The sequence below is a fragment of the Triturus cristatus genome, chromosome 5_1 (assembly GCF_964204655.1).
Source record: "Triturus cristatus chromosome 5_1, aTriCri1.1, whole genome shotgun sequence".
Lineage (NCBI taxonomy): Eukaryota > Metazoa > Chordata > Amphibia > Caudata > Salamandridae > Triturus > Triturus cristatus.
Window position 1 is genome coordinate 232,473,655 of NC_140587.1, and position 24,170 is coordinate 232,497,824.

Here is a 24,170-nt window from a genome sequence, read left to right on the forward strand (position 1 = left end):
CATAAGTTGGCAGGGTATGCTCAGACGTGAGTCCCTTGCTCAATTTGCCACTGCATTCAAGCAAGCCTGGCTGAAGACGGCTGAAATGCCAGAAACCGGTCCTAGGAAGCTTGTTTCCGGTCCAGGGAAGGCATGGCTTGGCAGTTCGAGCTGGACTGTTCCCATGAGGCACAGGGTCAGACTGATTTGCATATGGCCATGTCTGAACTGGGGTGGCAGAGTGGGCTAAAGAACGGTGATGGATCAAACCCAGATCTGTTGACTGGGTGTGAGTGTTTGATTGGTTCTGATGCTCCGTCCATCACCACCCCCTTTTGTACATGCAACTAAGCAATACAGGTATCTGTGCTACGCTATGTGATAGAGAGAATGCAGGATTGGGCAAAATCTATATATTGTGCATCCCTGTCCTCTTTTAGCACTAGTGCACTCAGTTCAGCCGTGCACCAATCCAGACATCCTTGCACCTTGCAGTAAGGGTGATTGTGTTGCAGGCAGGATTGCGTGTGTGCAGGGAGGGACACTTTCCAGCTCAAAATACGCCTTATATCATTTATTCTATTGCTATGTATGCTGTACAATGTATGTGAATGACCATAGTCCACCTACGGTACCAATAGCATCTAAAGATTTAATTTAATTACACATAAGGATGCTGGCTTGTGTGAATGTGAACAAACAAAATATTACAGTCAGCATAAAATTTGACTTGAATGGGGTGTTAAGTTATATTTAGCTTTAAATAACATACCCCTCTCTCCTTGAGTGACACAAGGACAACATAAAGGTACACTAATCACACATTAGGGTCTCACAGTTGATGCATGGTTACAACAAGTCACATATATGTGTAACAATTAATCATAACCAGTGTGTCATGTCAAGACATGTATTACTACAAATAAATAAACATATACATATTTACACATTAACAAAGTGCTGTGGAATGTGTAAATATGTCTGCATGTTCATCAAGCAACACACATTTTACTATACATCATTTGTATAATTGTTTCGAAAAACTTAAATTGGAAATTGGTCATAAAATATATAAACCATACATTAGCATGTTGCTGCTGAATTGATAAATTGATATGAAGGAATATGCACCATGTTCATGGATGGGTCATGGTAAACAAACTGTAGAAACAGTGAAATAACAAATGCGAACAAAACCTAGTAAAGCGATTATTGTTGATTATGGTTTGCCTTTTCAAAATACTTATGCAATGTATCAGTGACTTGCAATATGGCATTCAGGGTAAATTACAAATAAATATCATATGTGATGGGAGTAAGGTCAACTAGGAGCAAATGATAGTGTACAAATGATAGTGTACAATGTAACATTGTTTGGTGATGTGATCACTAAGAACAAAAATGAGTTGTGTGTTGTGAAATTCGTATTTTTCATTTAAAAATAGATATATTTTTTGACATGATCATAAGGCTTTCAGAAAACCACATTTGTGTTAAACAGGGAGTTCTGTTGTAACAAAGCCCTATGTTGCCAAACAACGGATGAATGACGTTACAACGCACACTTTTACAACACATGCACTTACAACGCATTTTTTACAACGCATAATCCATTACAACGCATGACATTACAACGCATGACACTACAACGCATTTTTAAAAAATACCTTTACAACGCACTACCATTACAACGCATACTACCTTTACAACGCATACCATTACAACGCATAATATTAAATTACATTTAAGGTAAGTATTAGATAGTATAGGGGTAAAAATTACTATTCTAACTCCAGGGGGTGCAACAGTAGGGTAAGTGTTGGATAGTGTAGGGGTAAAAATTAATATTCTAACTCCAGGGGGTGCAACAGTAGGGTAAGTGTTGGATAGTGTAGGGGTAAAAATTACTATTCTAACTCCAGGGGGTGCAACAGTAAGGTAAGTGTTGGATAGTGTAGGGGTAAAAATTACTATTCTAACTCCAGGGGGTGCAACAGTAGGGAAAGTGTTGGATAGTATAGGGGTAAAAATTACTATTCTAACTCCAGGGGGTGCAACAGTAGGGTAAGTGTTGGATAGTATAGGGGTAAAAATTACTATTCTAACTCCAGGGGGTGCATCAGTAGGGTAAGTGTTGGATAGTATAGGGGTAAAAATTACTATTCTAACTCCAGGGGGTGCATCAGTAGGGTAAGTGTTGGATAGTATAGGGGTAAAAATTACTATTCTAACTCCAGGGGGTGCATCAGTAGGGTAAGTGTTGGATAGTATAGGGGTAAAAATTACTATTCTAACTCCAGGGGGTGCATCAGTAGGGTAAGTGTTGGATAGTATAGGGGTAAAAATTACTATTCTAACTCCAGGGGGTGCATCAGTAGGGTAAGTGTTGGATAGTATAGGGGTAAAAATTACTATTCTAACTCCAGGGGGTGCATCAGTAGGGTAAGTGTTGGATAGTATAGGGGTAAAAATTACTATTCTAACTCCAGGGGGTGCATCAGTAGGGTAAGTGTTGGATAGTTTAGGGGTAAAAATTACTATTCTAACTCCAGGGAGTGCATCAGTAGGGAAAGTGTTGGATAGTATAGGGGTAAAAATTACTATTCTAACTCCAGGGGGTGCATCAGTAGGGTAAGTGTTGGATAGTATAGTGTAATATTATGCGTTGTAATGGTATGCGTTGTAATGGTAGTATGCATTGTAATGGAATGCGTTGTAAAGGTAGTTTTTAAAAATGCGTTGTAGTGTCATGCGTTGTAATATCATGCGTTGTAATGGATTATGCGTTGTAAAAAATGCGTTGTAATGGTAGTGCGTTGTAAAAGTTGCATTGTAAAGGTTGTTCCCCCAAACAACTAAAGTATGCATATATCATACTTGTTCTACATATAAAGTCTGCTTAAGTATGTAAGTACACTACTATTCCTAAAATGTATATCTTTTCTGAAGAGATCAAGGCTATGGTCTTTGGCCATGGATGATGATCTCATATACAAATCCGTATAATAATGAGCAGAGGCAATATAATGCTGCATTGAGAATAACTCATAACATTGTGGAAAGAATGTTCGGAGTGCTCAAACCACTTTTTAGATGACAGGACCAGTCTGGTGGTAGATGGCTGAACTTACTTTCCATTGTATGCAAAATCATACGTGTTTGTGTGCCTTTCTGCATAACATTTGTTTGAAGAGTAATCTACAATGGGAGCTTGATTCTCAAATCACATCTCAAGAGGAGGACAAAGAATCAATATCTGAAATAGTACACTAAAGGGCAGGTTTTGCCAGGAGAGATGAAATAGTATTTTTTGCATAATGCTCTTAAAATGAAGCAAGTTAATACAGATATTTGTAAACATTTAGCTAAATCTTTAAAATTTCAAACATATCCATTATGTTGTGTTTGTGTGAATGTCATGTTACATACATTTTTACTAGTTCAAAAAAAATATGGTGTGTACTTGTCACGAGCGAATGTCATACATCAGGATCATAAAAAAAAAGAAAAAATTGCAACCTGTGAATTTATGATGACACATCCCCACAGTTGTCTTACAAACATCTAATTCTGTATGGAAACTGTGTGAAAAACATTTTCATTACAGTGCAACAGCTGATTATATCTCACACTATCAACATAAATGATTCAGTATTGGCAAAAAGGTTCACACGTAGGCCCATATTTATCAATGTTTTGCGTTGCCCCAGTGCCACATAAGGCAACACAGGGTGATCCAAATCCTATAATGAGATTCAGCAAGCCAGGAAAGGCAACCTTGTGTTCTTGGTAAATCTCGACTAATGCAATTGAGCGCAAGTAGCTGCCTTGCGTTACTCTGCCCTGGAAAGACATTTCATGGGTTGAGCATGGGTTTTGCAACGCATTCACACATGTAATTTGTCGTGTTCCCAGTGTTAGCAAGACTGGTAAACCTGTGAATTTGTCAAATTGATCCGCCTTCTCCGGGGAGGGGAAACAAGAAATATCTGTACATCTACTTGTGGCTTTCTCTTTCTAAGTGTGCTGAATTTTGCAGTTCATTTAGAAAAAGATAAAAGCCTCTGCAAAATAATTTTGTGAAGGAAGGTGCGCTTTCCTGCACAAAAACAATCCTGCCTACAATCTACAACGCAAGCACCCTTCCACCTTGGTGCATGGGTGCCTCCTTTATCCATAGCCTGCAATATGAGTGCCAGTGCAGCCAGAGGCTGGGAATGTATAATATCATGATGGATATGGTTCATTCGAAGCCTTTTCCTTTCAAGCAGTGCAGCCCAACAAGTGTTTTTGCTGCGTTGTGGTTTGTGTACAAATGTAAAATCAACTCCTTTCCTATCCTGATTTTGGGTGGGCTGAAAATGTTACTCCACTCACGGAATTGGTGGGATTTGAGATGTCATCAGTGATGCAGATTTGACCTTTAATAAATGTAGGCCTCAGTAACACCCACGCTTGGTATCTGTATCCTATCTGTATTAATGTATTTCAGGCATTGGCTTATAGCATCTTGCCACCATAATACCAAATCGCCTTTCCAAATAACACAGCACTGCATTTGGGACCACAAGACACCCTCATTCATACTTAAAGATGGCGTCTGCTATTACCTTGCCAGCCCTCCATGCACACAAATTCATGCGCACTAGCTCTCCATCACTCTCACTAGCTAGCTGGCAATCTTCCCAGTACAGTTCTCTGTACTGGGGTGAATGTTTGACATTTCTGTCCATCAATTGTTCTTTTGGAATTTGTTACCCCAAGTGGGACGGGTATGCCTAGACGTGGGTTGCATGCTCTCGATGCCACTGTAGTCAATCTAGCTTGGGTGATGAGGGGTGGTGCCCTGAAACCAGTCCCAGGATGCTTGATCCAGTCCAGGGAGGACCTGGAAAGGCATATGGAGAAAATAAAAGGATGGATTTAGGCCCTGAACTCTTCACTGGGGTGAATGTTTGAAATTGTGCAGCATTCTGTCTATCAATTGTTCTTTTTGACCTTCCCCAATAGGGCGCCATTCAAAGCTAGCCTGACTGATGAGGGGTGGTGCCCTGAAACCAGTCCAAGGATGCTTGGTTCCAGTTCAAGGAGGACTTGTCCTGGCAGTTTGAGTTGGACTGTTCCCATGGGGAACAGGGTCAAGACTGATTTTCATATGGCTTGATCTGAACTAGAAGGTCATGGGGAGCAAACAAATGATGGGTTTAGGCCCAGATCTCTGTACTGGGGTGAATGTTTGACATTGTGCAGCATTCTGTCCATCAATTGTTCTTTTTGCATTTGTCACCCTAAGTGAGACCGGTATGCCTAGACCTGGGTCCCATGCTCTCTATCCCACTGAAATCTAGCTAGCCTGGCTGATGAGGTGTAATGCCCCGAAAACGGTCCCAGGATGCTTGTTTCCAGTCCATGGAGGACCTGTCCTGGCAGTTCAGGCTTGACTGTTCCCCTGGGGAACAGGGTCAAGACTGATTTACCAATGGCTGGCTCTGAACTGGAAAGGCATGGGGAGCAAATAAACGATGGATTTAGGCCCAGATCTCTGTACTGGAGTGAATGTTTGATATTGTGCAGCATTCTGTCTATCAATTGTTCTTTTTGACCTTGCCCATTGGGCGCCATTCAAACTTAGTTATAACCCCACCCTCTAGACATCAGGGCATTCTCAATGGCAACAAAACAACTGGCTTCAATTTCATTATTCAGTGACACTTCATATGCCACTCACTCCCCTCTGCTCACTCCCTATCCAGGCCAGCAGAGTAGGGTAAATCTCTGACACTCTCTGCTCAGGACCACGTGAGTACAAATGTGACTTTGAGCTTTTACTTTGTCATCATTTCTTCTTTTGTCCCAGAGGTCCAATTTAGGTATCCTTGATTAACTAAACCCTTGTTTTTATTTTAACAGTTTAGCAACTGTGTGCTACCCTATGTTTCTGACCTAAGGTAAGGTACAGATTGATCCAAAGGGTAAGATCCTTGCTGTTACCTGATGAAAGTTCAGTGCAGGGCCTATCAAGAGCAAGCCCTATGATGAAGCATGACATCCATGTGGATGTGTGAGGGCACCAAAATAATCTTAAGAATCCCCTAGAACTGTCTACAATTCCTTCTTTTTGCTGAATTGCTGCCCTTATGCCCTCCTGCCTAAGTCAAAGCTATTGGACCAGCACCCGAACTCAGGATTTCCAGAGTGACTCAAAAGGCTGGTCTGCTGGCCTACTGTTCAGAGCTAAAGTTATATAACAGGCTCACTACCACCTGAACCAGAACCAAGATTCAGCTGCAGTAAGCCCCTGACCCTCAAGTGGTGCCATTCAGATCCTGGATCCTTGGCATGGTCTAAGAGATGCTGAATTAAAGTTTTCAAGCTCTCTGTGAATGCAAACGGGACCCTTGGAGCCAAAATCTTGTCACTCACACAGCCTGCCAACGCAAACCCAACTCGTCTCACTACAGAATTGCCCACTCACAGAAAGCGCCACTTTGAAGCTCCAGCCCGCCCACTCACAGAGCTAACATGATCTTATGCACTACAGTGATGATCTCTTGCTATGTCGGGCCTGGTCTTTGCACTACATTGGCGGACGTCAGCGATATTTATCTGCTTCTCATGGCCCCCTTCATCATGAACTGGACTCTTTCACTGGACTGAGAAGGTAACTTGCCAGTTGGACTAACTTGGTCCCTGTACCCAACACATGCTCTATCACGGTAGCCCTGAACTGGCAACATTTTCCGAGTATCACACAACCGGATAGCCACAAGTCACACTTTAAACTTTTTGGTGTTATTTTCACTTAAATCTGTGGAATTTCATATGTGAAGTTCTACTGATTGTATTTTTGTCATTTTGGTCTTGATTATTTATTAAATTTTGCCCTAATCTCTAAATTGGTGTGGGAATTTTCTTGGGTTGTGACTCCATTTTATTACTGTTGGAAGTCCTTCATAAATACTTTACACATTGCTTCTAAGTTATGCCTGAATACTCTGTGAGAAAGCTACCAGAGGACAGAGCACACGTTAATTTGGGGTTTGCTTGTGCCTCACCCTAACAAGGATTGTGGTTGCTGCCTGAGGAGGGTTTTAATCCCCTCAACTAGTAATTCAATTTTTCAGAGCCTCATGTGCTCCCATATTGCTGTACTATTTTGACAACCTACCATGTGGATTGAACCTCAGTGGTTTGGAGAACTACATGCTAAGGTGGATAACTTCATCTGGAGTGTGCGTCGGCACAGGTAAAAACAAGGGCCTTGAAGGTACCTGTTAGACCTGTCAGCCTTTGGGTGCTCTTCCACCAAACATTTTGCCTACTCACCTCCATTTCATTTTTGTTGGCCTTAGGACTCTGTGCACTTTACCGCAGCTGACCAGTGCTAAAGTGCTTGTGCTCACTTACCAAAACATGGTTACATTGGTTTACACCTGATTGGTATATTTATTTTACTTATAGGTCCTTTGTACAATGGTATACCATACACCCAGGACCTGTAAATTAAATGCTATTATTTGGCCTGCCAACATAAGAATAATCCTTGAGGATTTATTTTCAAAATAATTAGTTATTTAAACAGTAACCTTAGTGAACTTAATTTGTCCAAAAACTCAGATATGTACAATAAAATATAAACAGATCAAAAAATTTTTATTTTTGAATCATTTTTGTCTGTAAATCGATTTTTTCTAGAACATATATTTCATTTCATGCACAGACGTGCAAAACAAATTTGAACAAAGGCAACACAGACTACTGTCTAAATGAAGAGCTTCGGCAGTAGTTATTGACACTTTTCGTATGACCTATGTACCATCCACAGTTGGTCATATAGCACAAACCATTTGTTCAGTTACTAGTATATGTAAACATTCAATGGTTTTTCTTAGGATCAAAACAGTGTCAGAGCGTCGACGTTTCGGTCTCCTTATCCACCAATCAATTCCACGAGACCATCATCAGGACAACAGTTGCACCATGTATCTAATGTGAAAGTACATACATATAAATAACATATAACATACATTTATATTACATAAAAGACATATAAATCACAGTTACTACAATTATACAAATCCAAGTTCAGATTGAAGTATTGTCGCTACAGTGAAGGAAGACAGGTAGAGAGGTGTGTGTCAAATCCACCACACCAAAAGTGTAAAGGTACAAAGTCCCCAAATTGAATGGCCACCAATGGAACACGTGAACCTAAATAGATAAACCATGTAACACGACCAAAAGTGCCACTAATATACCAACAAGAGTGCAACTTAACGTGTAAAACACTGTTACGAGAAAACACTTACTTCCTTATTCCAACTTTCAGTGTCGTTCTCTTATTTTCTCATTCACAGACACACTGAATATTAAGAGACAACAATGAATACAACCAAAATAGCCTCAAAACGCCATCACCAAAATCACAAGCCAAGAGGCACTCACAAAACAACCGTTCTACTTACTAGGGAGCAGCCGCTTAAGACGGTGTTTATATACTCTAAAAACAAAGACCAAAACAAAGTCGAGTTGTTAAAACCATCCGGCAAAATACGGCAACTATCGAAACCGACTACAAGATCTATTTACCACCGAAGACACTTACTTCGTTTTCCACCAAGACAACTTCTCCTGTTCAACTCGCCCACACGAATCCGAGTAACGAACTCGTGTGGCGGCACTTAGTCCAGAAGTCAGAACCTCAGCTAACAATACCACGGTTTGCATTTAAGAGGGCTCGTAATCTGAGGGACTCTCTTGTGAAAGCTTATAGAGAGCCTGTCCCAGTGACTTTGACAAACATGTGGGGATTACCATCCCTGACTGGTCATTATCCATGTGGACACTGTGTTGCATGTCCCACAACGTCTGCAGTAAAATCTTGTGTCCTGAATGGCAAAGAATGGACACTACGCCAGCATACCAATTGTCTCACCAAAAACGTGATCTATTGCATAGAATGCCCCTGTGCGCTTTTTTACATTGGAAAAACAACACAAGAGATTAAAAAGCGCATAATTCAACACCAATCACGCATTAGATGCAAAGTTATCACAGCACCTTTGGTGGAGCACTATTTGCAAAAAGGGCATATCCCTTCAGACATGAAGTGGTTTGTACTTGAGTCAATAAAAAACACTAAACGTAGACAGAATGTGGATCGATTACTTACTCTGAAGGAGAACAGGTGGATTTGGTCTGCTAAAACGGTGAGATGGGTTTAAACACTTTTATTGAATGGCAAACTCTGGCGACACTCTGAACGATCTGGTCACAGTACAACTGTATTATTTGATTAGTTTTGCAGTGGCATATTTGTATGGGACACTCTTTATTGAGTCTGTTACTGACCAGATGACCGTTATGTGGCACATTGTTAACCTCTTGTTGTGCCGGTTAAATATAATATAATTTTCCCCCCTGTGACCAACGATCTTTTATGTCTAGTTAAATAATACATATTTTTATTGACTTACTGTGAGCTGATTTACGAACCTAGCACTCTTTATTAGGCTGCTTCCCCGTCATTCAGATGTGTAAGAATTGGGCTTAACATTTGTCTATTCACAACGCCTTCATAGAGATCTATGGATTTGTCCGGTAATTCTTTCTTTCTTCGTATTTTTAAACAAGAAGGTGCGATCAATTCCACACGAGTCACCTGATCGAATATGTCGGATCTGTTTGGTCTCCGGCACTTTGTGGAAATGCTATCGAGATGCTGGGACGTATCTAATTAATTAATTATCATAACGATACCTGCACATACTAATAATCCGATTCCTTTTGGGCATGGCCTCTAGTCAATATGAGTAATTAGATTGTATTTAGTGTAACATTTCCGTGTAAAATAACACTCTAAGATGGCCGACTCTTTAGTCATGGAACTGACTAGACCAGCTGATAAATAAACTTCCGCCGCCACACGAGTTCGTTACTCGGATTCGTGTGGGCGAGTTGAACAGGAGAAGTTGTCTTGGTGGAAAACGAAGTAAGTGTCTTCGGTGGTAAATAGATCTTGTAGTCGGTTTCGATAGTTGCCGTATTTTGCCGGATGGTTTTAACAACTCGACTTTGTTTTGGTCTTTGTTTTTAGAGTATATAAACACCGTCTTAAGCGGCTGCTCCCTAGTAAGTAGAACGGTTGTTTTGTGAGTGCCTCTTGGCTTGTGATTTTGGTGATGGCGTTTTGAGGCTATTTTGGTTGTATTCATTGTTGTCTCTTAATATTCAGTGTGTCTGTGAATGAGAAAATAAGAGAACGACACTGAAAGTTGGAATAAGGAAGTAAGTGTTTTCTCGTAACAGTGTTTTACACGTTAAGTTGCACTCTTGTTGGTATATTAGTGGCACTTTTGGTCGTGTTACATGGTTTATCTATTTAGGTTCACGTGTTCCATTGGTGGCCATTCAATTTGGGGACTTTGTACCTTTACACTTTTGGTGTGGTGGATTTGACACACACCTCTCTACCTGTCTTCCTTCACTGTAGCGACAATACTTCAATCTGAACTTGGATTTGTATAATTGTAGTAACTGTGATTTATATGTCTTTTATGTAATATAAATGTATGTTATATGTTATTTATATGTATGTACTTTCACATTAGATACATGGTGCAACTGTTGTCCTGATGATGGTCTCGTGGAATTGATTGGTGGATAAGGAGACCGAAACGTCGACGCTCTGACACTGTTTTGATCCTAAGAAAAACCATTGAATGTTTACATATACTAGTAACTGAACAAATGGTTTGTGCTATATGACCAACTGTGGATGGTACATAGGTCATACGAAAAGTGTCAATAACTACTGCCGAAGCTCTTCATTTAGACAGTAGTCTGTGTTGCCTTTGTTCAAATTTGTTTTGCACGTCTGTGCATGAAATGAAATATATGTTCTAGAAAAAATCGATTTACAGACAAAAATGATTCAAAAATAAAAAAATTTTGATCTGTTTATATTTTATTGTACATATCTGAGTTTTTGGACAAATTAAGTTCACTAAGGTGACTGTTTAAATAACTAATTATTTTGAAAATAAATCCTCAAGGATTATTCTTATGTTGACACGTTATACCCAATTCCTTGGGGTTGAATGGGTTGCCCTATTGTGTAATATTATTATTTGGCCTGCAGCACATATTTTGCCACCCTCTTAAGTAGACCCCTTAAAGCATGTCCTAGGTCTGCCATTGAAGCCTAAATGTAGTTTTCAACTGCCAATTTGACTCGGCAATATACCCCACTTTACCAAGTCTTAAATCCCCCTTTTTGTGTATGTAACTCACACCTAAGGTTGGCCCTAGGTAGCCCATAGGGCAGGGTGCATTATAATTAAGAGGTTGGACATGCACTTTTAAGTTTCACATGTTTTGGCAGTTAAAAACTCCTAAATTAATTTTTCACTACTGTGAGGCCTACCTGTCCCATTGGATGATATTGGGTTGCCCTATTATATTTAATAAATGCTAGTCTGTGACCGGGAACAGGTAAGTATCTCATGTTTGGTTTCTGAAATATTGTAATTAAATATCCTCTTTAATGGTAAAGTTGTATTTTAAGTTACAATTTTGAAAATGACACTTTTAGAAAGTCGGAATTTTACTGCCCTTACCCTTTGGTTGCCTGCAGAGAGAAACAGTCTTTACAATGAGGTTTTTACATTGTTGTGCCTGTACCATGCATTTTTAGCACACATATGTTTGCCATGTTCATGCCTTTACAGTGCATGCCGTTACCATGCATTTAAGGTAAGTTGGGGTCTCCCCCACAAATAAATTGTTTCTATATATAAACCATTTGTGGTAATGCCATGTGTTGTAAAAGCATATGCATGGTAAAAACATGAGCGGCCAGAAATGTGTGGTAAGGGCATACAATGTGTTTCCCTGCTTTGTACCATACTACAACCCCTTCAACCTGTCTTCGGTCATATTACTGGGTTTAATTGACTTTGTGAATTCCTCCCAGACAGTCATGCAATAGAGTGATTAGGTATTCCTGAATGGGACATCTGCTGACAGGATGGTAAAGGAGGACAGCTGAGCACAGCCCCACTTGCAACTTAATAGGCTGTGATCTGCATTCACACAAAAGGCTTGCCACATCCACATTGTCACTGCAGCCAACTTGAAGCCAGAGCATGAGAGTCAGAAAATTCCAAGAGCCTCTAGAAACAAATCCCAAAGGAGGCACCAGATATAACAGTAGGGCCCTCTGTCCCACTCATCAGTTCACTTCTGGACCTGCAGTTGGACTCTCAGAGGACTGTCTGCTGCTGTGAACTGCTATGCACTCTGCAAGACTGCTTTGCTGCACCTCGAAGGGCAGCTTTGCTGCCTGAAGCCTGTCTTGAACCCTCAGAGGCCAGCCCTGCTGTTTGAGAATTGCAACTTCACCTGAACACAAGGATACCAGAGTGACTCCAAAGGTTAGTTTGCTGGCCTCTTGTTCAGAGCCACAGGGGCATAAAAGGCTTCCACCATCTTGAATCTGCACCTGAATCCCGCCTGACTGAGTCTTGAACCCCCAAGTGGTGTCCCACCAGTCCTGGACCCTTGGTTGTGGTACTAAAGATGCGCAGTTAGCAAAAATCCAAAACTGGGAAGCAATAGCAGCCCTGGTAATAGGGAAATGGAGGGTTGACATATGTAAGTGAGCTACTAGATAACACCACCCACTAGTATGGAACAAGAGACTGGGACTTAAGCTCCATTTCATTGCAGTCCTCCGGAGAAATATCATCATGGCATTTGCCAACCCAGGATAGACCCCACCAACTAGCCCATTGTAATACTTGTACACCAATGAATCATAGCCCCCCACTCTATAGTTCGAACAACTATCACAACAGGGCACACACAGGCCAGACAGCACCTGACCGAAGGCTATATCATTAGGCTAGGACAAGGGCAATCATAGTTTTCTTTCTTTTGTATCTGGTTGTACGTTTATGCAGAAAAATAGTTTATTATGGTATGCCTGTTAATATGTTTGTCTGTCATCAAGTACTGATGGGAGAAATGATGAGAGGAGACTACGGGTAACCATCGACATCTCATCTCCTGTTTGGATGACACTGTAACCATGAAGTCTGTGGTGTACATGCAATTCTGTATAAATGTCATATTTGTTAAAAAGCATAATAGATTTTTTTTTAAAGGGCTGGAGTCATGTTTGCACTGTCACTGTATTGGGCGGCACAGTAAGCGCAGCAGTCCACTAGTGATAGTTAACTTACAGGCCATGGGTACATTTTGCACCATATACTAGAAACTAATCTGTGAGTTAAATATGGGAATCATGGGTAGGACAATTTCACCATTTTGAAAGGGGGAGCAGAGGCATTTTATCACTGTGGCAGTTGCAGGGGTAAAGTGTGCAGATTTCTACAGCCAGCAAAAATGTTGGGTCCAGCAAGAGAAGAAAAATCTGGGATGACCCTTTAGAAATGGGAAATTTCCTACAGATGCTTTGTAGTGCTTTATTAAACCACAACCTTAAAACGTATCAGTGATTCATGAAAAATTCTGTAAGCTACTTAACCCTTTAGCTGCTAGGTCTTCCGCTCCCCCCGTGCTAAGCCTTTTTTGGGCTATTAGGGGTAGTTCGCACTTAGACCCCTGTAACTTTTTGTCCACATAAGGTATCTGCACCAAATTTGCGTCCTTTCCTTCCAGCATCATGGGGATTTTAAAGCTACCCAGGGTTTGTGGATTCCCCTGGAGGGAACCCAGAAAATAGTCAAATAGTAAAAATCGAAACTGACAGTTGAAAATAAGAAATATTGAAATTGAGTTGAAAAAAAACTGCAATTTGTGCCAACTTTTTCACCTGTAACTTCTTTTAAGTATGACAGATTTTTTAACGCAATATACTGTTACATCCGTTGGCCCCTTCAGGTTGTGAGGATATATAGGACTTGAAAGTTCATCAAGAACCCAAGGAACCCAGAGCCAATAACTGATCTGCATTTTGCAATGGGGTTTCATTGTGCCCTGGATATATAGCAATTCATTTAGTAAAATATAACGAGTGAAAAATAGGTATCAAGGATACCTATGTATCTCCAAAATGGGTACTAAATATAGAGTTTAGAGGCAGTAGGTATTTGCACATCTCCAAGATTGTGGGTACCAATACTAACATGTGATTTATAGGACTTTTTTCAAAGTGACTTCTTTTTTAACATAGTCTTACATTTGGAAGGCAGAAATGCAAAGAAAGTCAATAGGCAATAACAGTTGTTCTACAATTCTGTGTTCCACTAAGTCTCCCCATAAAAATGGTACTTCACTTGTGTGAGTAGACCTAGTGCCTATGACAGGAAACGGCCCGAAACGCAACATGGACATATCACATTTTTTGAGTGAAAACTGACCATTTTTCACAATGTGCCTAGCTGTAGATTTTGGACCCTAGCTCAGCCGACACCTAGGGAAACCTAGCAGACCCATACATTTTTTTAAACTGGAAACCCTGGGAAATGCAGGAGGGGATGACTTGTGTGGCTCTCACTAGTTTCTGTTATACAGAATCCCTTGCAAACTTCAAACTTTGTAAAAAAAAAATCCTCACATTTCTGTGATGGAAAGCTCTGGAATCTGTGAGGATCCACAAATTTCCACCCACCCCACATTCCCCAAAGTCTCCCGATAAAAATGGTACTGCAGTTGTGTGGGAAGGCCTAGTGCCCGTGGCAGAAAAAGGGCCAAAACGCAACATGGATTCACCACATTTATACGGTGAAAACTGACCCTTTTTTTGCAAAGTGCCTAGCTGTGGATTTTGAACCCTAGCTCTGCCGGTACCTACGGAAACCTAGCAGCCCAATTTATTTTTAAATACTATACACCCAAGGAAATCCAGGATGGGGTGACTTGTGTGTCTCTCACCTGGTTCTGTTACCCAGAATCCCTTGCAAACCTCAAACTCTGTCAAAAAACCCTACATCTCCCTCGCATTTCTATGATCGAAAGATCTAGAATCTTTGTGGATCCACAAAGGTCTACCTACTCCACATTCCCCAAAGTCTCCGATAAAAATTGTACCTCACTTGTGTGGATAGGCCTAGTGCCCACAAGAGGAAACAGGCCAAAATGCAACTTGTCACACCACATTTTTATACTGAAAACTGACCCTTTTTTTGCAAATGCCTAGCTGTGGATTTTGAACCCTAGTTCTGGCGGCATCTAGGGAAACCTAGCAAACCAATACATTTTTAAAAACTAGACAACTAGAGGAATCCAGGATGGGTTGTCTTGTTAGGCTCTCACCAGGCTCTGTTACCCAGAATCCCTTGCGAACCTCTAACTTTATAAAAAAACAACACATTTTCCTCAGATTTCTGTGATAAAAAGTTCTGGAATCTGCTTGGATCCACAAACTTCCACCAACACCGCATTCTCCAGAATCTCCTGATAAATATGTTAACTCACTGATGTGGGTGGGCCAAGTGCCCGCGGCAGGGAAGGGCCCAAAACGTATTGTGGAGACATCAAAATTACCTATCACAAAACGACCTGGTTTTGCAAGGGTGGCACCTGTTTTTTTTGCACCGAGCTTGGTGGCCATCTAGGGAAAGCTACCAAACCCACACATTTCTGAAAACTAGACACACTGGGGAGTCCAGGAAGGTATGGCTTGCATGGATCCCCCAACGCTTTCCTACCCAGAAGCCCCTAAAACCTCAAATTTATCTGCAAAAATCAGCATGTCCATTCTCTGCAGCCCACACCTCTTTGTATAAAAAAAAAATCCCTGGTGCCTATTGGGCTTTCTGCCCAGATCAGGGACTATTGCCCCCATCTACCTCCTGGGAGGGCATACAGGCTGTGGATTTTTTTAGGTGGGTGGGGGCATTGGCATGCCCATTTTGGGCAGCCCCCACCCCTACATATAAAAAAGAAATAATCCCTGGTGCCTAGTGGCTTTCTGTCCCCCCGGAGGCAAATCAGGGGTTATTGACCCCATCTGCCACCAGAGGGGGGCAGAAAGACTGTGCAATTTTTTTGGGGGGTGTGGGCATTGGCATGCCCATTCCATTTTGGGCAGCCCCCTTCCTTACATACATATAAAAAATCCCTGGTGCCTATTGTTCTTTCTGCCCCCTCCAGGGGTGGTTGAGGGCTGATGCCCCCATCTGCCTCCCAGCAAGGCAATCAATTTTTTTCAAAATTATTGGCTTCTAGTGGGCTTTCTTCCCCCTGGGGGTGCTGTTTAGGGGCTACTGCCCCATCTGTTCCCCGGAGGGGCAGAATGACTGGAATTTTGCTGGGGGTGGGACATTGGCTTGCCCACCTTGGACAGCCCCCACCACTAAATCAAATTGAAAACAAATCCCTAGCTTCTAGTGGGCTTTCTGCCCAACAGGGGGGGGGGCTGATTTTATCCAAATTATTTTGGGGGAGCAAAGGCCCTTGCCCAAGGGGCCACTCCCCCCTCCCTGGTGTCTATTGAGTGGATCCCTGCTTGGGGTTTGCCCTCCTTGGGTGTTCCCCAAGCAGGGATCCACTAGGGAGGGGTACCATTAGAAAGGGGAGACCCCCCTTTCCAGTGATACCTCTCCTGACCTTCTATGTAAAAATAACAGTTGATGGACAGAATGCAGAACAATGTCATACATTCACCCCAGTACAGAGATCTGGGCCTAAATCCATCGTTTTTTTTGCTCACCATGCCATTCTAGTTTGAACCCAGCCATATGCAAATCAGTCTTGAACATGTGCCTCATGGGAACAGTCCAGCCCAAACTGCCAAGCCAGCTCCTCCCTGGACTGGAAACAAGAATCCTAGAACCGGTTTCAGGGTTTCATCCCTCTTCAGCGAGGATAGCTTGATTCCAGTGGCATGGAGATCACGGGACCCACGTCTGGGCATACCCGTCCCACTCGGAGTGACAAATGCAATACCAACAGTTGATGGACAGAATGCAGAACAATGTCATACATTCACCCCAGTACAGAGATCTGGGCCTAAATCCATTGTTTTTTTGCTCACCATGCCATTCCAGTTTGAACCCAGCCATATGCAAATCAGTCTTGACCCTGTGCCTCATGGGAACAGTCCAGCCTGAACTGCCAAGTCAGGTCCTCCCTGGACTGGAAACAAGCATTCTAGGACCGGTTTCGGGGTTTCACCCCTCTTCAGCCAGGATAGCTTGATTCCAGTGGCATGTAGAGCACGGGACCCATGTCTGGGCATACCTGTCCCACTCGGGGTGACAAATGCAAAAACAACAGTTGATGGACAGAATGCAGAACAATGTCATACATTCACCCCAGTACAGAGATCTGGGCTTAAATCCATCGTTTAATTGCTCACCATGCCATTCCAGTTTGAAGCCAGCCATATGCAAATCAGTCTTGACCCTGTGCCTCATGGGAACAGTCCAACCCGAACTGCCAAGTCATGTCCTCCCTGGACTGGAAACAAGCATCCTAGGACCGGGCTCGGGGTTTCACGCCTCTTCAGCCAGGATAGCTTGATTCCAGTGGCATGGAGGCTTTCTACATGCTCGGGGGGCTGAGATAGCCTCTGAGCACATAGAAAGTGAACTGAAAAAGAGCCTATCAGCTCATTTCAGTTTTGGTTTCTGTGCAATGACATCAGCGGGACGTGCGCGCTGATCGTCATTGCACATAAACCAAAGAGACAGCCTCAGGAGCTGGGGAAGCCCTTTCCCAACTCCCGAGGCGGTTGGGGGAAAAGGAAACCCCCCTGGTGCCCGCCAGTGCCATGTGATCCTACTGCCCAGAGTCGCCCGACACACATGAGCACTGGTGCGTAGGACGGCTCCCGGCCACCCGTCGCACTGGAGGGGTTAAGGCATGGTTTAGATTTTGATGGACAGGTTACTCATATATCCAGATGCACTTTCAGTAAGGCAGATAGGGTATCTGAAATGTTTGTGAGTGAGTAATTCATCTGCCAAACTCTAAATCAGGCCCATATTTATTTAACATCCATATTTTCAGCTTCCACCTAAAACAGTGTGGATGTATTTCTTCCTGCAATCTCAAAGGAGGACAAGCCAAAGTATGGCCACTGCTGTAGAAAGAACACAAGGCCAGATTTACCAAGGGCTGGGTTTGGCCTTGCATCATTCAAGGTAACATAAGAGTAATGGAAGGCCTTAGGTGAGATTTACTTGCCTGGCTCTGCGTGGCATGGTAAATCTGGAGTAATACAAGGCAGCACAAGTTACTGCCTTGTGTTACTCAGCCCTAGGAAGGCATTCCATAGGTGGCGCGTGGGTGTTCCCATGCATCTACACATGTTTTTTGGCACATTCTCAGATTTATTCTCACTCTCAAACCAGGGAATGTGTCAAAATGTAACGCCTTCCAGAGGGAGGCATAATGAAGAGAAATTTGTGTATTTCTCCTAGTGTTACCTTTTTCTATGTGTGCTGCGCATTGAAAGAGGAAAAAGTCTCCAAGCATTGTTTTTGTGCCGGAAGGTGTTCCTTCAATCCTGACTGTGAGGCAGGCACCCTTGCACCATCCACAAATGCACCAAAGCAGAGGGAGAGCAGGAATGTGCTAAATCTCAGTAGCTATGGTGCATTCCTACCCTCTCCATTGGGTCCAGGGCAGAGAAGCAAGTTGACTTATTACGTTGCGCTATGCCAAATATTAGGAAATCTGCCCCCAGGCTCCAGAAGTGACCATTCCGGTCCTAGTGGTGGAAAACCGGAATTAGTTTGCCAGTCTGAGGGAGTATTGTGGATATAGAAGGAAACATTGGCACAAAAGGGAGGGTGATTTGTAGTGTACAACTTTTGTGACAATTATGTTCTTATATGGTATCCAAAATGAAATGGGTAGCTAATGTGCGGATCACAGAATTAGTGACACATCTTCTGGCAGTTGTTGTAAGCATTGTAATCATATTTCTGTTTATGCAAGATTTTGCCTGTAGATTATGCCTGGGCTAAAATTTCGTTCCGTTCGTGGAAATTGCGATAATTTGACATTTTTGCGTTCCGCGGAAAGCGCGAAAATGTCAAAATTTCCGCATTCCGCAGCTTAGCGATAATTTGGTTCTTGCTCGCGCTGTAAAATAATACATTCTCGCGCACGCGCGATCGCCTTACCTGAATCCCTGCGTTCGCCGACAAGTTTTCTTGATCCGGTCGCGTTCTCCATGAGATGTTGTTTAGTTTTTAGCCATTTGCGCTGTATCGCGACAGTTCGCGCCGCAGTGACGTCATGCGTCGCGCGATCACGTCTTTCTTCTCGCAATCATGCACCGCGAGACAACTGAAAACAAGATTGCCGCGCCCGCGAGCAACTACATGGGTAAGTTGGCGAGCCGCAACCATGCAGAAAATCTCGCGAACATGCGGGAAAAAAACTTCCGCATCTTCGTGATATTTCCGCGTGTTTGCGATAATTTTTAACATTTTCGAGATAATTTGCGAAAGTGGATTTCGAAAATTCCGCCCACCCCTACTGTAGATTCAAAGCAGATTGAATTTGTGTAGTCTAGGTGTGATTGAATGATTGTATGGTCTACTGGCTTATGCTAAATAGGATCAATAAAGGGGACAATCTTTTTTGAAAGATGAAGATGGGTAAAACATTTCTCGGTTCATATGAGGAAGCTTCTGGCCATCAAACCCGTGATGGTGGCGAGGTTTTATCTTTAATTGGGGACTCTTTTGTGCGACATAGGGAAATGAAAAGCGCTGTATAGCCTGCCTGCATGTAAAAGCGAGCCCGAGCTTGATGGAGTAATTGGGCAAACAGAAAGGGTGAGAGGAGTGACTCTTCAAAGAGTATGCGTGGAGAGTGATCTCTTTCGATCTCCCTGAAAATAAAGATTATATTCACTTCAAATCTGAACAGTTGATACCTGCTGCTTCTAGGGTATTAGGAGGGATTTTGTGGGTAATGGCATTATTTCCAACCGAGAAGCCTTACAGGAAAAGCATGTCAGTTTCTCTATTATCAACGCACTTATGAAAAACATCGAGGGCTGACAGCACCACTAGCTCATTGCTAAAGTGGCGACAAAATCCTGTTTTTTAGCCTTTCATAACGGTGTACACTAAATAAACTGAGCTCTCTCACCCGGTATGTGCCAGCAGCGTCAGTGAGCCCAGCATTTAGACCAACAAACATGGCAGAAAAGAGGCAGCCAAACCCACTTTCTCTGGACCAATATATATCTTAGCAATACCATGAGACTCAGCACTCAGGGCCATCTGCTAGTAAACCATACAAATTCTCAACATGAACAGCACAGGGAACCACAACCTAGGGTTTTTTGTGCGACAGATTTTGGAGCAATGTGCACTCTGCCATTCGGTGTCTATACCATCGAGGACGCAGACCCTAGTTTCATCAAATGTCAACAACTTTCTTGGGCATTGAGTCTCTCACCATTACCAAAAACACAAGGGGTCTCTATAATAATTTAGATTCTTCCTCATGTTGTCTCCTCCATCTTAGATCAAACTAGCACAATGTTTCCTTTGGAATAGTTAAAAAAAAACATGATACCAGACATACATTCGAACACCAGGGTAATACATGTATACCACCTGGCAGAATATTTAGACATAAGTAACATAAATGAATTAATGTAGAAATCACAGTGTTCATATTCAAATGGAAATTAAAAGGTAAATTATATAATTTGTAGTTATCTCCCTTAATCCACTGCTCCAAATTGTGTGAAATGGCACAGTACCCATGAAAAAGTGAGAAAGAGAAGAAAGTATACCTAAAACTACACAAGGTCATTACACATTAGGTTGTCATTGACTTGGATGAGCGATCAATAATTATAATCCGCAAAAATGGTTCAATAATGAATTTGTAAACAGTCCAAAGTGTTTTAGATCTTAGTCACCATGTAGACCCCCCAAACATTCTCTTTAAAAGAGGGACTTTATCAAGATCAAAGATAACTTACGTAGCAAGCGCTGACAAAATAGAGCATTGAATTAACGCTACTAAATGTAACCACTCGGCAAGGCAACGAAGTCACCCGATATTTACAGCTGATACACTGCAAAAAATGAATTATCTGGTGTGAGCATCACCACCGATATCATACCACAGTCAGAGCAGACTCTCCATAGTGTCTAAAACAGGACTCGGACACAAGAGCAAGTCTGTGTCTTAGACTGAGCATACTTTCCACTGCAGGCCACAGACACTTCCATCACACGCAAACCATAAGAAGCAGACAAGCCACTAAAGGACTACAGTGGAATATGAGAGTCTCAGCACTTGGTAGCAGAACTGTCTTAAAGACGGCTCCAGAACCAGGTTGCACTGCCACACTGTTAATATGACAACATCAGCAGTAATCAAACAGGGTTCTTAACAGTGGCAGCTGGTTGGGAACGGTGACAGGGGAGGGGGGTTTAGAAAAAACCTTACCTTATCATCACTGATCGGGAACCGCCACCTCTCCTCCTCCGAAATAGGAACAGGAAGCACCCAGACTCCCAGAATCCTCTGACCAATCACAGCACTGGTAAGGCAGTGTTGTGATTGGTCTGAGCGCTGTGGTTCGGCACTCAGATGGGATCCTGGACTCTTGTACAAGCACAAAACACTCTCAGCAGTCTAATGATCTTACCACTGGCAGAGCAGCAAGGCAGAGAACAACAATGGGGAGAATGCATTATATTAGCAAGTAGATTACAAAAGTTGTTCATAACAGAATCCATTCATTGTTTATTGAACTGCTCTATCAGTCACACTTCTAGCTCACACACATATGCAAACTGCTGAATATCTTAACTTTGTGTAGAAATCAGTGACTCCTTCACAGGTGCTCTCATGTATCTCCCACCTTACTTGAGATCAACTTTTGACTCTGAAATGTTCTAGTGCATCCCGCATGCATTTTCAGTCTTCCAACGGCATTCATTTGGGACATTTAAATATAATCATCCTGCCAAGCCACACAGCTCACTGTTCATGGAATCAAAATCCACTTTTGACTTGAACCCACTTGTCCTTTCCTCCTCTCTTAATGCTGGACACGCAGTCTCTCATTCGATGAAGACGACCTGCTTTGATCACCTTGGTTTCTACAGCAAGATCCACATTTGAAGTCTGCTGTCATAGCTTCTCCTCGCATGCCTTGCAGACCATGGTTCAGAGTGCACTTTGCCTCCTTGTTTTCTAATCTCGTTAAGCACTTGCCTGTAAACACTTATTTTGATAACTGTGCTCAGAATGGTACGTGGTGTGATTATTAGATTGAAACCACCCTTAATCAAGTGGCACAACTTAAACCTTTTAAAAATCACATAGCAGGTACTCTTCTTCCTGGACATGGAGGACACACTATAACAAGAAGGATTAAGTTGTCTACAAAATGGCTCTTAAGATGTTTATCAATTAGGCATGTTCGCCTTTGGATCTATGGGGCATATTACCAAGGACAAACGATAATTATCGCTAAATGCGCTTAGCGCAATTTAAATTATCGCCAGCTATTGCTGGATTTCATCGCTGTGTCAGCGGCATATTAGCAACGCTTAGCTGACAGGCGATGTGAAATCCTGCGATAGACTGCGATAATGAGCATTAACATGTGAAATCCTGCGATGATTTCACAGCGCTAATGCCAAGCTTGGTAATAGGGGAGTGTGGACTCAGCCTTACAATCCACCTCCCACAGGCATAAATGGTAAGTCAGATTTTTTTCTGGCGCTGGAATCATTCGATAATGGGGGCTTAGCGCACATTTTGTTATCGCTTCGCTGTCCAGGGACAGCGTTGTTGATACAGCGATGTTGGTTTTGCAAGCATTTTATATGTTGACTTAGGAGGGAACGCCTACTTTGCATCTCATTAGCAATATTTATCGCTGTCATGAGATGCGTTACGAAATGCGCTGAAGCATGCTAGCGCCGCCTTGTTGATAGGGCGATAAGAATATCGCCTCTTTAGCGTCAAATAGTGCCGCTAAAGTGGCGATAATGCCCTTGATAATATGCCCCTTTGTCTCTAAAATAAATTCAGACTGGAACTCTACTCAGGACGTATTCACTACTGTTAAGAACTTGATTGAACCTAACGCCCTATCCTGTACCTACCATTAAACTTTTTCAAGAGCTTTGCAAAATCCCTATTATCATTTTTTTGAGGACTTGATTTCTATTTTTCCCTTTTCCATCAGTACAATTTCACGCATTGTGAAAGTGTGCTGGCGGGGCACTGCTCTTTTTCTAATTGTATACCTCTCTGATTGGAAAGCATGACACAATTAGCTTTTTTGGTTAACTCTGGATTCACTTTAAACCGATCCATTCCCTCTATTTTTCATAAAGTTATGCGCTTGATATCCCCTGAACTTAGGGCTGTTTGCAATTCTACTTTTGATTCTGCTTGTTTCCCTGCAGTATGGAAGACGCATTGGGGCATATTATTTACAAGCCACTATCGCTACCTCAATATCACTTTTAGTGGCATTGTGGTGGCAATAATGGCCTTGCCTTATTGACAAGGCAGTGCCTCGTAAATAGGGCCCCCTTTCACGCTACACTTAGTGTGAAAGGGGTGGGCAATAGGTGTTGTGGTGAGGGTTCCACCACAACACCCATTGATGCTGTCCCCTATTTACAAGTGCAGCTTAAATAGGAGGCAGCACCATAATTAAGACCAGGGAAAACCTGGTTTTAAGCAGGCAAAATGAGGAGAAATGCTGTATTTCTCCTTGTTTTTGCTGTTTCCATGTGTGCTGCCTTGTGCCATTCAGGCACACCTAGTCCCTCTATTGTGTGGCTGTTTGTGAACAATACACAAAGACCAACTGCCACTCACAATTAGCCGTGTGACCCAGAAACAGGCTGCAGGAAGCAAATGGTAGGGCAAGAAAATGGCAACTTTTAAAAGGAGGCATTTACAGAATTGTGCTCTGATGAACTACCCATCTACTTTGGTCAAAAGATCGACTTCAGTAAACTGGTTCTTCTGTCCATAGCAACTGTTTGTTGGAATCTTGCCTTTCATTTTTTCCTCACCACTCGTTTTTACCATGGAATTCTCCCTTTTCAAATAAGCCCCCACATACCTAATTGCATATTTATTTAAACTCCTTTATGTGCAAAATATTTACACCATTGAACACCACTCTCCTTTGCTTTTAAAATCAAATATCATCAATGCTCTAATTGAAGCTGATTTGGTGGCTGTGTCCTATGCAATTAAATAAA